Here is an 18,766-nt window from a genome sequence, read left to right on the forward strand (position 1 = left end):
AGCTGTAAGGTTGCAATGGGCTCCAGCACATGTGAATGCCATTGAAATATCTGCCAGGTGTCCAGATGGAAAACCATGGTATACAGATATCAGAAATTTCATTTCAGGCAAGGGGCATCCGCCTGAAGCTTCCAGCAAAGAGAGGAAAACTCTTCAGAAGTTCGCTGCCAACTTCATCATTTGTGGTGAAGAGTTGTACAGAAGGTCATTTGACGGTATTCAGCTTCTGTGTGTTGATGAAGATCAGGCTGCAGAGCTCATAGAGCAAACACATGAAGGTGTTTGTGGTCCTCACATAAATGGTAAGATGCTGTCAAGGAAAATCCTTAGACTTGGTTTCTATTGGCCCTCAATGGAAACAGATGGTTTTGCATTCGTGAAGAAATGTCATAAATGCCAAGTCTATGCGAATCTTATTCATGTGCCTCCGTCAGAGCTGCATTCTATGACCTCGCCATGGCCATTCTCAGTATGGGGAATTGATATCATTGGCAAAGTCTATCCCAAATCGTCAAGTGGGCACGAGTACATCTTGGTGGCCATTGATTATTTCACGAAATGGATAGAAGCTGCTTCATATGCTTCCATAACTTCCAATACAGTTGCGAAGTTCATCCGTGCGAATATCATTTGCAGATATGGAGTACCTCATGAATTGATCTCTGATAATGGATCTCATTTCAAGAAAGAGGTAGTGCACCTGTGCGAAGAGTTTAAAATCAAGCATCACAAGTCATCTCCTTACAGACCGCAAACAAACGGGGCTGTAGAGGCAGCAAATAAGAATATCAAGGTCATAATCAGTAAGATGACCGAGACTTATAAGGACTGGTCGAACAAGCTTCCTTTTGCTTTATGGGCTTACAGGACATCGATCAGATCTTCTACAGGTGTAACTCCATACTCTCTGGTGTATGGAATGGAAGCAGTCCTCCCTGTTGAAGTGAGAATCCCGTCTCTAAGAGTTATGATGGAAGCGAATCTGCCAGAGTCTGAGTGGGCCAAAGCCAGATATCAGGAATTGCAGATGATTGATGAAAAGAGGCTGAGAGCCTTGTATCACATCCAAGGGTATCAGAGAAGAATTGAAAGAGCCTTTAACAAGAAAGTCAAGGTCCGGGACCTGAAACCAGGAGATCTCGTCTTGAAGTCTTACAGGGCACCGGTGTTTGATCCCAGAGGGAAGTTCAGACCAAATTGGTCTGGTCCTTATATTGTTGATGAAGTCCTGCCTGGAAAAGCCGTAAGACTCCTCAATGAAAATGGAGAAAAATTAACAGAACCCACAAACCTGGACCAACTAAAGAAGTATTATGCTTAAATACACCAGGAGGTCGTCTTTGATCGATCAGAGCTTAAAAGCCAACAACCTCAAAGTCAAAAATCATTTGCAAACACTTTGAGCCTAAAAATAAAAATATTCTTTCTTTGATAAACTTAAACCAGGGGCATCTTTTATGACTTGCGTCATAAAAGATATTGAACCTGAACTACGTCATGACCTGATCCCTCTTTACAGGGTACGTAGGTAGCCTGATCAATTCGGGTTCGGTCAAATCCTTCAAGACTTTCAAATCTTCCAAAAAGAAAGAAACAAAACAAACAATTTTTGAAACCCAAATGGGCGAACTACGCGGACCTGATTCTCATTTCTTTGGGGATACGTAGGCAGTCTGGAAGGCCAGATTCGGTCAAATACATGAAAACTTACCAAATGTTAACTTGATTGAACCCAAGCCTACCTAAAAGTCCTTCTGGTGTACTTAGGCCCAGGTTTGTAGAGAAACAGAAAGAAAAAAATAATAATAATGGAGTATTAGACCCGCTAGACTGAAAACCCGCAAGGGCAGTCTAGGCAAAAGTTAGGGTCATTTGCCCGCTAAGCTGAAAACCTGAAAGGGCGGCTTAGACAAAAATTAAGGCGTGCGGTCCGCCAAATCGAAAACCTGAAAAGGCAATTTGGTCATGGCAGTGACTTCATAAAGGACAGAACCTCTGAAAGCCAATAAGACTTTCATTTCTTCGGCGGCACTACTTCAAAGTTTGAGTAAGCACCGACAGGAATTCTTCTGACACTCTCAAGGCTAAGGGGGTTAAGACTAAGCAATCCAAGGGAATAATAACCATGGTGGAAATACCGGAAAAAGGAATGAAACATCTTTAAATACGGTTTTCAAAAGATTTTAAGAGTGGTAGACTATACCATTTTAAAAATACTTATCAGATTAAGAAGCAGATTCAGTCTCTCTTAGAGTTTAAGTCATTGTGCCCGTCGAAGTCCCCGTTTGCTGGTTGTCCAAGTCTTTTCTATGTCGAGTCAAGTTTAAACTCCAAAGTCCTGTGTATTTAGTATCTTTCCCAAGGCTGGGGTGATAAAAAAATAAAAATGAGGAATTTGTATCCCCTCAAGGGTGATGCGCAGCAGAGTGAAGTTCAGAAAATGATTGATTCTCCAGTCCATATGGCAGGCTTTCAAGCCCATATGAAATGGCAGAGATCGTCAGAATTGAAAGGCAATTGTCGGGCAGATACAGCCTGTTGTAAATCTGAAAGCTTTGTAACCTCAGATGTTCAATGAAATGAAATTTTTTTTAACCATTTCCTGTGTTTTGCTCTCTTATGAATCTGTTATGGAAGTATTTCATACTAGGGGCATCTTTTATGACTTACGTCATAAAAGATATCAAGCGTGATAATAACTAGGATAGCTATTCTCAGCAAATGAAAACCAGAGAAGCTTGAGTACAATCTTTGAGCCAATCTCTTCAATCAAATTATTTTCTTTTAAAGTCAAGTTTTCAGAAAATTTTATCCCTAGCGGAGTTTAGAATTTGCTCCTGCAATCGTCAAATCCTCAGCAAAATATTTTTCACTCATTCTAAAAGGGTCAATACCTGAAATTTTCTTCAAGTTCCTTGAGTTTTATCTTCGGCGAAGATCATGCATTTTCAATCATTCTTAGCAAAGAATGACTTATTCACCTTGTGAAATCGATCAAAGTTGGTCATTTTTTCAATCGTTTCAATGAATTTTCCTTTCATTTAAAAAAAATATATGTCCGCCAATGGCTCCGCGATTTGGAGTTTGGTCTTTTCTTTCACCATTTGAAAGATTTTTAAAAGTTGTTTTCGCCAATGGCTCCGCGATTTGGAGTTTGGTCTTTTCTTTCACCATTTGAAAGATTTTAAAAGCTATTTTTGCCAATGGCTCCGCGATTTGGAGTTTGGTCATTTCTTTCACCATTTGAAAGATTTTAAAAGCTGTTTTCGCCAATGGCTCCGTGATTTGGAGTTTGGTCCTTTCTTTCACCATTTGAAAGATTTTAAAAGCTGTTTTCGCCAATGGCTCCGCGATTTGGAGTTTGGTCATTTCTTTCACCATTTGAAAGATTTTAAAAGATGTTTTTGCCAATGGCTCCGCGATTTGGAGTTTGGTCATTTCTCTCATCATTTGAAAGATTTTATTTCAAGGTATTCAAGTCCATTTTCACATGGCATTCCAAGTCCGTTTTCACACGGCATTCAAGGTTTCCAAGTCCGTTTTCACACGGCATTCAAGGTATTCAAGTCCGTTTTCACACGGCATTCAAGGTTTCCAAGTCCGTTTTCACACGGCATTCAACGTATTCAAGTCCGTTTTCACACGGCATTCAAGGTATTCAAGTCCGTTTTCACACGGCATTCAAGGTATTCAAGTCCGTTTTCACACGGCATTCAAAGTCATTTAAGTCCATTTTCACATGGCATTCTAAGTCCGTTTTCACACGGCATTCAAATCATTCCAAGTCCGTTTCCACGCGGCATTCAAGTCCGTTTCTACACGGCATTCAAATCCATTTTCTCTCCAAATTTCAAGATCATTTACAATCAAATCTGTCATTTAATGTTTTGCAAGAGAGGCTATCTCATCAATATGTACTGAGTTAAGAGTTGGAGAGAGGCTATCTCACCAGCGTTTGCAGAGTCAGAGTCTGGTGAAAGGCTATTTCACCATGTATATCATTTTCAAAATTCAAAAAAAAAAAAAAAAAAAAAAAAATCATCATAAATTTTAAACTCTTTAATCTTGGGCCAGTCAAAATGTGTTGTCAGTTCAGCTTTGACATTCGCGCGACAAGCACGCTCTGCCAAAGAGGGGCATCTGTAGACACTCCATTTTGACCGTGCCCTAATCCCTTCATGTTTGAGCAAAGCCTCATCAAATAAATGAGATAGAACCCCAAATTTCACCCCAAGCTAGCTTAGGGTCCCAGCTAAGCCCCTGCAAAATTTCGTCAGAATCCGAGCGCGTTTGCCTAGCAAACGAACCCAGGCGAAGTTGTAGTGTAAAGCAGAAGAGGGGGGTGTGTTTATCCTGAGAGGGGGGCGATTTTATTCTGAGATAATGTATTTTTTTTTATCCGAATAGGACGCGCAAAATCGCGCGCCCATCAAGTGGAGTGCCAATATCAAGTCTCAAAAATGTCTTTAAATACTGTTTTTTTTATCTCATTTTAGAAAAGAGGGAAAAAGGAATTTTCGCAAGAGAAAGAGGAGAGATCCCCAAATTCGCCAAAACCCCTTTCTTCTCCGATCTTCTCCGGCTCACGCTCCGGTCAGCTCCGATCAAGCTCCAGCAGACTATTTTTTTTTACCTTCTTTTCTTTTCATTCTTCATCTACTATTCTCAGATACGAATCTGTTGCAGATCTTCCCTTTTGTTTAAAATTTCAAAAAGCTGAAACCCTACTTCGAGCTCTCATTTTTTTCTTAGATCTAGGTTTTCTAAACTATAGATCTGGTTGTGAAAGCCTTAGATCTGCAGAAGGAAAAAGAGAGGGAGAATATACAGATAATTTTCAAGTTGAAACCCTAATTTTGCTTTCCCTTCTTTTCCGGCTAGAATCCGACAATACTCCGGTCGGCTTCTGGTGAGATTTTTCCAGCTAAAGAGAGAGATCTCGTATCTTAGATCTTAGATCTAAAAAAAAAAAAAGGGTCAAAGGGCTCAGATCCGAGCGGAAGTGAAAGAAATTCAGATTATCTGAGATTAGAAAGAGAGGAAAAGTAAGAGGATCTATCCTAAAGGTATTTTTATTTATTTTTTATTTATTTATTTATTACTCTTGAGTTTAATCCTCTGTTGTGCTGTGTGATGAATGAATATTTAATAAGTGATAGAATTTCTGTTTCTCTGAATGAGTTATATTTTGTTTGATCAAAAAAAAAAATATAAAAATAAAATAAAAATAAGTAAATAAATAAATAAAATATATATATATATATATATAAGCTAGAATTTAGTTTTTTATCTCGCCGGAGTTATAACCTATTCTTTTCTTATCCGGCAAGCCTTTCTTCATCAAATTCTAGGTTTTGTTGTTCTATCAGAATCTGTAATACAAGATATGCTCTGCTTTCTATTGAGAAATCCTAAAATTTCATCATTTCCTTTGTTTTCTTTTCAAAAATCTTAAGATCTGTTAGCTTGATTGGTTGAATCTACCTTTGTTATTGTCATTTTCTAATAAAGAAGGATAATTAGCGAGATTGATTTGTGAGATTGATTTTGTCCTTGTAAATAAAACAAATATTTCATCACAAGTTCAACACTGATCATAAACTTGTCTAATTCTTGGGCAATTAACTCTAGGTAATATGATAGAGATTCTAAAATTTTGATTTGGTTTATAACTGGTCATTTGGCGATGGCAGTATATGCAAATGGTAAGAGTAGGCCATCATTTAATTAGTATTTTATGCTTTTAAAGGGAATATAACTAGTTGCTGATCTGCCAATTTTTATTTTATTTTTTGATTTGAGGCCCTCTGTTTTTGTCATGCTATCAGGTTCAAATAGAGGAATGAAAACTGATTTTTGATGTGCTATAAGTTTCTCATAGTTGCACAAAAATTGGTATTCTCAAATGTCATCAGGTTCATATTGTTTTAAACTTAAACTTGTCTTATCATGATACTCATACATATACTTAAAAGAGATGACCATAGGTAATGCATTCATATGTTCAGACCCCTATTTATTTTGTTGGATTTTAGAGTTATGTTTATAACTGTTTGAATCATAGCTTGAAGTTTGGGTCATTAAAATAGTTAAAGAAAATGCAGACAAGTCATTTAATATCCTAACTATTGTGTCCCAATTAAAAGCATTCATTAGCTGTTTTAAAGGATTCATACTTTTATCTTTCATGTTTTGTCCCTTTGTAAATTGATTCAAATTGATTCAAGTTATTTACTTCTTTAATCATTCGTGTCCTGATGATCGTTGAACTTGATTGGTTCTATTTTGAGCTAGATCTCCAGTAGTAGTCATTTTTCTCTTTAAATAAGAGAAAGAAGTTACAGAGTGTCAAGATTTTCAGATGGGTATTTCCTTTATCACAGAGAGAGCACTTTTAGGCACTAAGCACTTATTCCTTTTCGAAAAATTGATTTTTAGGACCTCTTTTGGAAATTAATGTAAAATATTTGAAATTATGTCTGTCTTCACATCTGTTGGGGTGAAAGGAGCTGTAGCATAATCTGAATCAGTTGCCATAACCTGAGTCAACATTCTGTTATTCTGGACATATTTTTATTTCGTTATCTGATTGTGTTCATATGATGGAAAACTGAATTTTGCTTGTTGCTCATTATCTTATACCACTGATTTGTTTCATGAGCACACGGTTGCTGTCCTCATAGTTTTTTTTTACACACTTTTGCTCTATTGTGTCACTGGGTCAGCTCATCTTCTACACTATTTTAGGCACATGGTCAGCTCATTTTCTGCACTCTTTTGGCACTGAGTCAATTCATTTTCTGTATATTTCTGTACTGTTTCTGCATTGATATGGCTCACAATCTAACCCTTGTTTCGCATAAGTTTAGCTTATAATAACATCCTTTATATTTCGTATAGCAGCCTTCTTCATAGTTGTCAAGAGATAAAAATGTCAGGAACAGTTTTCTTTTTTATAGCTGCTGCCCATTGATTGTTTTCACGAATATATAGCTACTATCCATTGATAATTCATTACTTGCTGCCATTATTCTATAATAAATGCTGCCCATTGATATATAGCTGCTATCCATTGATAATTCATTACTTGCTGCACATTATTCTATAATAAATGCTGCCCATTGATATATAGCTGCTGTCCATTAATAGTTCATTACGTGCTACACATTATTCTATAATAAATGCTGCCCATTGATTGTTTTCACAAATATATAGCTACTATCTATTGATAGTTCATTACTTGTTGCACATTATTTTATAATAAATGATGCCCCTTATTTGTTTTTACAAATATATAGCTGCTGTTCATTGAGGGTCATTGTTTGAAGTTTATTCTTGCACATAAATGCTACCCTTGGTTGTTTTTACAAATATATAGCTGCTGCCCATTGATTGTTTTTACAAATATATAGCTGCTGTTCATTATGGATCATTGCTTGCTATCTTTTAGAATAAGGCGATGAAGGCGCTAGCCTAAGCCCATTTTTTAGAAGTTTTATTTAAATAAATTGTTTAGATAGGAAGAAGGAGATCAGATGACTACTCTATTCGATATTATCGATATGAGTACTGTCTGATTTCAAGGTGGGATGTAGAAATATTATTATGTGTATTTGATATCAGATGATTACTTTAGCATCATCTGATTTCATTGGAGTCCCCATATTGGGGTGATGTGTATGGTTGGGAATAGAAGTGTTTGATATTGTTTACTTTTACTTTATTAGGCTATCCAGCGGCTGGTCTGGACTAATTAATGTTGTTTACCATTTTATGATTGTTATATTCTTGAAAATTCTTCTTTGCTTAGCACTTGATTTATTCTTAGAATAAAATTTGCGATTATCTGATAACCCTTTCTTCTCTTTTTGATAGACTAACTCAGTCTTATAGATTTTGTTAAAATTCTTTGATATTAGAATTCCCTTTCGTTGAAAGGGCGATGAAGACGATAGCCCAAGCCCATTATTAGGGGACTTGCTCAGTCCAAGTTGCATACCCCTCCTTTGTATATAGGAGACTTGCCCAGTCTCATTCTCTTACTAACCCTCCTCTTTGTGCGTCGTTTGGTTTTGGGAGAACACCCTACTCGGCTTGGCTTCATACCCCTATCCTATATGGGTATCTGGTTGCACATTTGTTGCACCCTAGGGCTAGGTAGCTGTCCGGCCCGGCTGGGTGTTTTACCTTTGCCAAATATGCACAGGGTCTTTTATTCCTTTTTTACGTCATTTGTGTCTCGGAGACAAGCCTTGTCTCATGTAGAGAGTTTCCCCTTTAGGAGGCTTACCTAGCCTCATGTTAGAGTGGCCTCCTCTTTTAGAGTGAGTCTTTGACTCGGTAGTGTTATTAGAGAGTCTCTGACTCATTTGTTCCTCCTCTCTAGTGTTATTAGTTAGGAGTTTTTCCATTAGAGACTAACTCAGTCATATAGAGCCTTCCCTGCTTAGGATCTTAGATTATTTTCTCTGTTCTTGGGGCACTATCTTTCTTGTTGTGGTTTGTCTCTTTGAGACGCCAGTTTCTTGTTGTGGATCGTCTCTTTGAGGCGTTAGTTTCTTGTTCGGGGTTTCTCCTTTGGATTTAGGGCTTTGCCCTAGTTTGTGGTTATTCTTGTGTGTTCCCTGGAAGATTGAAAACATTTAAAGGTCCTGAGCATTGGAAAAGCTTTAAAATCCAAAAACATTAGAAATTTAAAACCCAAAAACATTTGAAAACTTTAAAAATATCAAAAACATTTAAAAATATAAAAAACCTTAAAAAAATATAAAGTGTTGAGTGTTTCTTTTAGAAGCGTAGTTTGAGAGTTCGTTTCGAACTACGTTGGCTTGATCCTCTTCCACGAGGTACGTAGTGCAGCTTGAGATTCTTATCTCAGGTCCAGCCAAACCTTTGTAAATAAATCATTTACCCATTTTAAGAAAAAATACCAAAAATCTTCAAAACCTTGTTTTCAACAAGATCTTCCTCTAGAGTTAGTAGTTTGTCCTAGATAAAGAGTTTTAGAGTTTTGAGTTTGTTTTTGATGTGTTGTGTGGTTTGTTTGTGTTTGTGTTAGAGTTAGGAGTTTGTCCTAGAGTTATAGGAGCGCCTCCGTCCGGTCAGTTGGCGATCCACATCGCCAATTGATGACTAGGTCTAAGATGCGATAGATCCTACTGTTTTCCTTAGGATATACAGCCTAGCTACACATAGATTATAGGAACCACCTGCATTAGCTTAGAGCTAACCTGCATTTAGTTAGGGCATATAGGGTGTCCTAAAATCTATAATCCATTAGAATTTAAATAATCACACAAGAAGCTTTAAAAACTAGTCTGGTTTTTTAGATCGAGTCTAGGATAGAGGTCTAGATGTCTTAGGCATCATAGCTTAGAATAGGTGCGAAGAACTACGTTGCCTTGATTCTCGTGGAGGCGGGGATACGTAGGCTTCTTTGGATGAACATCAGATCATCTAAAGACTCGGGCCTAGGTATAGATTAGAGTCTTAGGGTTGTATGGTATCGAGTCATTTTCTATGTTTTGCAGTGTTTTCTTACTTTATTGCGCAGACCTTATACTTTTTTGGTGTGTCATGCATGTGTTTGTTCATCAGAACTTAGACACCCATTAGGCATGTCACTTATAACCTAGCTATGCTTAGGTGACATATGTTTCTTTTATTTTATCTTGTGTGCCTTTGATTTCATCTCCGAGACATGCATGATTAGATAGACGTCTTCTCGGAGATATTTATTCCCATTTCATATGATTTTTGCCCAAAGCTCTTCAAAATTATTAAGTAAATGGCATAAGAGACCAGGTGTTTGCACTTGGGCGGATGAGGTGCTCTTTAGACCTTCCGAATTCGTAACCAGGCACGAACCTTATTTTATATCTCTGGTTATCCGTTGCAACAGAGCATAGTGTGGGATCCAGGGCCTACTTCCCTGGATGGCGACTCTTCTTTGTATAAGGTATGCCTCGAATCTGGGCTAGTCCCCGAATCGAGAGGTATCTCACCTTTGTATCGCCACTCATGCTGTGAGGGCACATTTCTTTCGAGAGTTCCTTGGTAGAGCTCTCCATTCACGTGGATGATCCATTAGAGACCTTAGCGCGTGGGGCACACGTCCCTCACCGCCGCCTCTCTCGGATCGGGGTCCACAACGTCCAGTGTACTCACCCACTGGCAGGTTGGGCACTAGATCCCCACCAGAGATCAACCTTACTGGCGGAATCCATTCCATACCAAGACTGTGTACAAATATAGAGAGAAGCAATTTAATGTTTGCAATACCGTGCCATAAATTTTGTAGACGTTTCAAACCATGGGGGGCTCCCCCATTCAAATCCATTGAAACCATGTCATAAATAGAATGCTTTTCAATAGTGTTTCATGAATTTGAGTTTCCAAAATCATGTTAGTTACAAAGCTCTTTTTTTTGTATAAATAAGAAAGCATGTTAAGACTAAAGCATTTCATGGATAATGACAATTCAACCATTTAGTATGACATGCTAAAAGATATCAGTGAGAAACCTTTCCAAAACAAGTTCCATATAATGGACTGTAATAAAAGCTTGCAACAAATCTAAGTATATGAAATATACGTAATACACTGACATAGGGTAGGATCACCTACCTTAAGCGCAATCTCCAAGAATTACTTTGCAAAGTCAAGATTGATGCAGGTGTAACCACTAGCTCAGTTAATACCCAAGTCTAGAGAAGGATCAACTTCTTTAAGGAATTCCGTCGAACACCCTATGTAGCACCAAATTCCAGTAAGGATTTTATTCTAGAAGATATCAACTAGTAAAAATCATTTAGGCCTCAGATATGGTTCAAATATAATCACCGAAACCACTAAGCTCCATAGTTTATGATAAAAGCCAAAGGTCAGACTAAGGAATTCAACTTCCTGGACATTTTAGTACCCATAGCTCAATTGGAGACATCATAACCAATGTTGGTTCTATTATTAGAGAATAGCCATAAGGCATAACATGATGATCTGAACCGTCCAATTCATGCCTAGGGTAGCCAAATGCCTTATGGAGTGAAATTAATTCACTTTTGGTTCCATTTATGAAAACTTAATGTTCAGCTATAGTGGAAATTGAGAGGGCTTTTACAATCAATTTGTACTGTCCAAAGAAGACATTTAAATTAAAATGCAACCTTTAAACAATGGCTAGGGATTTGTTAATTTTTATGACAAATTACATTTTTTGAAGCTAAGTCTCAAGATTAACAAAAAGATCCCCCCTAAAGCATAGAGAGATGAGAAAGAGGTTGGTGGATGAAATGAAACCTAGAGTTATCGGACTGTTGAGGTGGAAGGTTACTCACCTCTCACTGCAAAGACCAAGCAATAGTAGGCTTTTTCCCGGTTGAGAAGGGAAGGTGACAACCAATTGTGGTCGTGATAAAGGTGACTACAGGTATGAGATAGAGGGTCCAAAGACAACAAGCTTCCTCTTGCAATTCCCACCAAAGAGGACACGGAACTGCCAAGGTATTTCAGAACCCAAAGAGAGGAGGCTAAACAATGCAAATGAATGGCGGACGAGGCTGAAACAACTAGCAATAGGGGCTGCTTGTATTGGATTAGAATCCAATAGCATTAAACTATAGGTGATGATGTAGATGAGGGCACAACACAAGGTGGTTGCTGTCATTCAAGGAAGAGGGGAAAAATGATGCTTTGAAAGAGAACTAATCTAGTCTTTGATATTATCTTCAATTGAGAGAAAAGACCAACAATGGTCTCTTGTCCAAAGTCAATCCTCTTCATACATGCTAGGTAACTCATTTTTCCATAAGGCTTGATTTGTAAGAAAGGCAACTGCCTTGATCGACCATGCAACAATTAAATTTGATTTGGCAAAATTTCCTTCCTTGCATATGACAAAAAGGTAAGCAATTTAATTGGGTTAGGTAACTTGCCTTCCTTCCCCATGGCCAACCCAACACACCAATCCAAATTGCCTTGCTTGCCCACCATGCTATATTTAGTTAAGAAATTAATTGGCTATTCTTATGGCAACAAATCATGGCCATCCAAATTTCAAAGAAGGCACTAACGGATTTGGTCATCTCTCCTACTTTCCCTTTATAAACAAGATTGATATGGGAATATCATTCTTTACACTTTTCTTTAAGAACTTCTATTTTGGATCCTACAGTACCTTACTAGTCCAATAATCATCATGGCCTTTAAAAGTTACAACACTTCTAATTCAATTTCTAGTCACCGAAATTGAAATCCCTAATGAGCACACAAAAATCTTGTCCTTACTTTATTTATGGCATTTGTTTAAAAGCATAGCTACTTTTAATAAAACATGAGATACACGATTTGATAGTGACACCCATTAGAAAGCAAATACCTAATTTGATAAGGACAACTATATATAAAAAAAATTATTACTTGGAACCGGGTATTACAGTATCCTTTGACGACAAACGGCCCAACCGAAGATACTAACCCGAGGTGGGCAATGAAAATTCCATACCTTTGCTGAAAATGCAGGAACAGAAGGAGGCATCAAACCATTATAAAAAGATTTAACAGAGAAAATGCCTGATGATTCCACCGTCCATATTCTTTTGTCTTCACCCCCACGTTTTACATAGCACTTGTTAAGGAGCCGCCGCAACTGAGATTCATCCTCACTTTCCCACTCAAAAAGGATTCTTCTAAAGGTAGGACACCATATCAACTTACCACCACTACGATCAAAATATTCACAAACTAAGGCTTCTTTGTTAACAGCCACCCGATACAGCCTAGGGAACAAGATCCTTAACTGCTCCTCTTCACACCACACATCACTCCAAAACTTAATTCTATCACCACCATAGACCCTGAACCTCACCTTTAGATTAAAGGAGCAAGTTAGTTTCAAGATATCTCTCCACGCAGTCAACCCATTTTTCTTATATTCGTCATTTCATTCCCACCCACCCGGAATACATCCATACTTACTACAGATCACCTTAGCCCATAAATTAGACTGCTCTTCCCCAAATCTCCACAATCATTTCCCCAATAAGGCATGGTTAAACTCCCTAAACCTCCTAATCCCCAAACCTCCAAACTTTATAGGTACACATACATCCCTCCAGTTTACCAAAGAGATGCCTTTCTTCTCCTCATTCCCACCCCACAAAAATCTACGCCGGATTTTTTCAATACGCAAGGCAACACTAACCGGACACATGAAAAGCCTTAATCAATACCAACCTACCTCCCCTAGACACAATATTTCTCTTCCAAGTATCCAACCTTCTCCCAATCTTCTCAATTATCGGTTCCCAAACAGTTTTATCAGGTTTACTAACTCCCAAAGGTAAACCAAGATAAGAAGCGGGAAGGTAATCAAGATCACACCCTAAAATTCCGGCCATCTCTAAAGCCTCAGCCGAGGGAATATTTAGGGCATACATTTTAGACTTGTGAAAATTTGATCTTTGACCAGAGATAAGTTTGTAACATCTTAAAGTAGCTTTCAAATTGATCACTTGATCCTTATTAGGTTCACAAAATAAAAGGGTGTCGTCCGCAAATTGTAAGTGAGTGTGGACCCCGATCCGAGAGAGAGGCGGGGAACGGGCCCCACACTAAGTCTCAGGATCATCCACGTGAATGGAGAGCTCTACCAAGGAACTCTCGAAAGAAGTGCCTCTCACAGCATGAGTGGCGATATGAAAGGTGAGATACCTCTCGATTCGGGGACTAGCCCAGATTCGAGGCGTACCTTAAACAAAGAAGAGTCGCCATCCAAGGAAAAGGCAAATGGGCCCTGGATCCCATACTATGCTCTGTTGCAACGGATAACCAGAGATATAAAATAAGGTTCGTGCCTGGTTACGAATTCGGAAGGTCTAAAGAGCACCTCATCCGCCCAAGTGCAAACACCTGGTCTCTTATGCCATTTACTTAATAATTTTGAAGAGCTTTGGGCGAAAATCATATGGAATGGGAATGAATATCTCCGAGAAGACGTCTATCTAATCATGCATGTCTCGGAGATGAAATCAAAGGCACACAAGATAAAATAAAAGAAACATGTGTCACCTAAGCATAGCTAGGTTATAAGTGACATGCCTAATGGGTGTCTAAGTTCTGATGAACAAACACATGCACGACACACCAAAAAGTATAAGGTCTGCGCAATAAAGTAAGAAAACACTGCAAAACATAGAAAAATGACTCGATACTATACAACCCTAAGACTCTAATCTATACCTAGGCCCGAGTCTTTAGATGATCTGATGTTCATCCAAAGAAGCCTACGTATCCCCGCCTCCACGAGAATCAAGGCAACGTAGTTCTTCGCACCTATTCTAAGCTATGATGCCTAAGACATCTAGACCTCTATCCTAGACTCGATCTAAAAGACCGGACTAGTTCTTAAAGCTTCTTATGTGATTATTTAAATTCCAATGGATTGTAGATTTTAGGATACCCTATATGCCTTAACTAAATGCAGGTTAGCCCTAAGCTAATGCAGGTGGTTCCTATAATCTATGTGTAGCTAGGCTGTATATCCTAAGGAAAACAGTAGGATCTATCGCATCTTAGACCTAGTCATCAATTGGCGATGTGGATCGCCAACTGACCGGACGGAGGCGCTCCTATAACTCTAGGACAAACTCCTAACTCTAACACAAACACAAACAAACCACACAACACATCAAAGACAAACTCAAAACTCTAAAACTCTTTATCTAGGACAAACTACTAACTCTAGAGGAAGATCTTGTTGAAAACAAGGTTTTGAAGATTTTTGGTATTTTTTCTTAAAATGGGTAAATGATTTATTTACAAAGGTTTGGCTGGACCTGAGATAAGAATCTCAAGCTGCACTACGTACCTCGTGGAAGAGGATCAAGCCAACGTAGTTCGAAACGAACTCTCAAACTACGCTTCTAAAAGAAACACTCAACACTTTATATTTTTTTTAAGGTTTTTTATATTTTTAAATGTTTTTGATATTTTTAAAGTTTTCAAATGTTTTTGGGTTTTAAATTTCTAATGCTTTTGGATTTTAAAGCTTTTCCAATGCTCAGGACCTTTAAATGTTTTCAATCTTCCAGGGAACACACAAGAACAACCACAAACTAGGGCAAAGCCCTAAATCCAAAGGGGAAACCCCGAACAAGAAACTAACGCCTCAAAGAGACGATCCACAACAAGAAACTGGCGTCTCAAAGAGACAAACCACAACAAGAAAGATAGTGCCCCAAGAACAGAGAAAATAATCTAAGATCCTAAGCAGGGAAGTGTAGACACCCCATTTTGATTCGTTTTAATCAACAAAGAAGTTAGTGTGATGTTGTCGAATTCTAGTGTTTTCCATTCCCGTGTTCGTCCCTTATGCTTTCTCAATCTTTCCGATCTATTCTGCAATGTTCCGCATTTTTCTTTTCGCTAGTGTTGAGGATGGTTATTCAGGAGAATCCAAGCTAGGGGAGAATTCAGACCCATTCGGTGGGCCCGCATTGGACATTTATTGGAGCTTGGACCGTCGGTGGGCCCGTATCGGATATTTGTTTAAATTTGGATCAATCAAGGGGCCCGCATATTGTTTCAATGAAAATAAGTGTTAAACCTTCTTCGATCCAACACCTAAAGATGATCATCAAGAGAACGGTCAAGATCTCAGAGAAGTCGTTTTAACAACCAATTTTGAAATGATCATCAGGTTGAGTTACTCAGGTCAGCCCATTGAAATGATTTAGGAGGACACAACCTACTTAGGTAGGGGACCCATCAATTGGATGGTCTGGATCGTCATAGAGGAATGATTTGAGGGGGCACAACCAATTTACATTGCGACCCACCATTTGAACGGTCAAGATCATCAATTGTCGCCCATCAAATGGACGGTTCGGATCATCAAATGGGAGTGATTTAAAAATGGGGTAACATATTCACATTTTGATCTATTGGATGGTTTGGATCAGCCCATAGGATTGATTAGTGGAGCACAAATTAAATCACATCGCAGCCCACTATTTGAACGGTCAAGATCATCAATTGTCGCCCATCAAATGGACAGTTCGGATCATCAAATGGGAGTGATTTAAAAATGGGGTAACATATTCACATTTTGATCTATTGGATGGCTTGGATCAGCCCATAGGATTGATTAGCGGAGCACAAATTAAATCACGTTGTCGCCCATCAAATGAACGGTTCAAATCATACTTTGGAGTGGGGCATATGATTTTATGCACAATTGGGAATTTGGTCACATATGGGACCCACTTGGGTTATCTTTTACCTACTCAAAAGGACTTTAAAAAACATGCATGGGGCCACACACATGTCAAAATTCAATGTCCACAATGGTGGCCACCTACCATGGAATATGTCCACAATGGTGGCCACCTACCATGGAATAAGTCCACAATGGTGGCCACCACCCTCCCATTCCTTTGCTATAAATAGTTCAATGAGGGAGAGTAAAAGGGACAACTCATTTCTCTTCTATGATGTGTTCTAACAAAGTTGCTATACCCCTCTCTTAAAAACAAAAACCCTTTCTCTCTCTCTCTCTCCCCATTCAAAGTGAGGAGAACAAAGAAGAAGAAAAAAAAAGATCAAGAGGAAGAAGAGCGGAAGCGATCGCACATAGGCGGGATTCTCGTGTTTTTTTCGGCTTTTGGATTCGGCAAGGAACTCATCACAGGTAGGTACAATGTTCTCGGAATTTTTCAGAATTATTTGGTATACATGATTTTTAACGAAGAAAACTAAAAGATATACTAAACAGATTCCAAAAATACTGAAATTTCGTGGGAAAATAATATGTTACTGATTCATTTTACCATGAATTTGTAAAGATTTTTGGAGTTTATTTGGTATATTATTTAATGTTTTCTTTGAAAACTATCAGATTTTAGGATAATTTGTACTAACATCAGATCATCATTAAAATTCATAAACTTTTTACAGAAGTCTTATATTTCACATTTCTTTCTGCTGTAAAAGTTTCAAGTGATTTGGATCTGGTTTCATGTGTGGTGTAGTGTTAATTCATAATCTGGGCTGAAAATTGAAAAATCCGAAGTCAGTAGTAAATAATTTCTAAAATTCATGAAAATCTCACTGCATGCTATTTATATTCATATCTTATTTCTGTAGAAATTTCATAGAATTTAGATTTATATTTCTACTAGTTTCTGTGTTAATTGTGCAATCTGGTCATTTAATTGTTTAATCAAGATTAAATGTGAAATTAATGTAAAAATCTGCAAAACTCATACAGTAAGCTACATACATTCCCATCTTGCTGCTGTAAAAAGTTCAACTTATTTCGAATTTGTTTGCAATAATTTCACTTGTAAAATCACTCATATGCTTAAAATTGATAAAATCCATTGAAAATTCGAAATTAATTAAAAATCATTGTGAAAATTTCCAAAGAACTTTAAAATTCTGTCACATGTTCACTCCTTAATCCATTGAAACAGAAATTTTAGGATCTTTAGATTTCCCTGGAAAAATGGCCAGTGTATCCATAATCGTATCCCAATTGCAATCAATCTTTGACAATTTGAATATTTAAGCTATAACATGCTATTGGCTCCGAGGTTACTGTCCACGGAAATCCTGAGATTTGCCAGGCAATAAGATGCTATAACCTAAGTACTAAATTGCACAAGGAAAGAGCGCACGATTCCCTCCTTTGGATGCCATTCTGGGCCGAAATTGGTGAACCCTAGAACCATTGATATTCCTTAAGTGTCCAAAAACTGAAAATCCTTAAAATCTGAAATTCGTTAACCTCAAGAACTCAAATCGATTTATCTTGTGTCTTTCGGAACCATTGGATCATGGTTTCCGATCTAAGAACCATTAGAGCCCAATTTAGGAACCCTGGTGTCAGGTCGTGTCCTAGGTTTTAGGGAGTCCTAGAGTTAGGAGTCCAGCCTCATCACGAACGTTTGTTATGTATAACAACCGTGCCATAGGTCTAGTCACACTAGTCACCCAATCTTTCCTTAAGACAAGCCTAGTAAACTAGGATGTAGGCAAACCTGCATTAGTCTAAGGAACAATTTGCATTTAGATAAGAATCATATAGCATCTCAGATGAAATCCTAAGATAATAAAATCCTCAACTTGAATTAAATAACTTCTCTCAAAACTGTTGAAACAGTCAATTCTGTCTAGGTCGGTGTCCTAGTTGAGTTAGGCATAAGTAGCTTAGCTTAGGTGCACCGAACTACGTCGACTCTGATCCCAGTAAGGCTTGGGTACGTAGGCAGCTTGGATGTCTGATGGCATACCACCCGCGAGTCGGCACCACAAACAAATTGTGGTGTTTTGTATATTAATTTTCTTGTAAATGCTTAATCAAATCACTTAGGATTTTCCATGAAATTAGAATTCTAGGAGAACTTTCACTTAGAATGAATCCAGACAAATTAATAAATCAAGATACACATCTAGGATTCACATTAAAATTAGATCATAGGATGCATGTCACTTAGTTCGCACATTAACATAGAGTTGAATGAGCCATTTAAAATAAATTTAAAAGAATTAGCTTTTGGAATCGAAGACCGATTATCGGGCAGGAATGGTGCATGTGGCGGATAACTCCCCATACCTTCCATTCTCGTAACCAGGTAGCGAGTCTAGATTTCTGGTTAATTACGGGTCCTAGATCCCACATCTAGGTGGCGACTCTGTCAGTCTCTTTCGTGTGGAATTCGGATTGCCTTAGTGATCCCAAGTTCACAGGAAAGATTAATTCAAATCA

The sequence above is a fragment of the Tasmannia lanceolata genome, unplaced genomic scaffold, assembly GCF_043159265.1.
Source record: "Tasmannia lanceolata isolate RefF3 unplaced genomic scaffold, GAP_Taslan_0.1 ptg000019l, whole genome shotgun sequence".
NCBI lineage: Eukaryota > Viridiplantae > Streptophyta > Magnoliopsida > Canellales > Winteraceae > Tasmannia > Tasmannia lanceolata.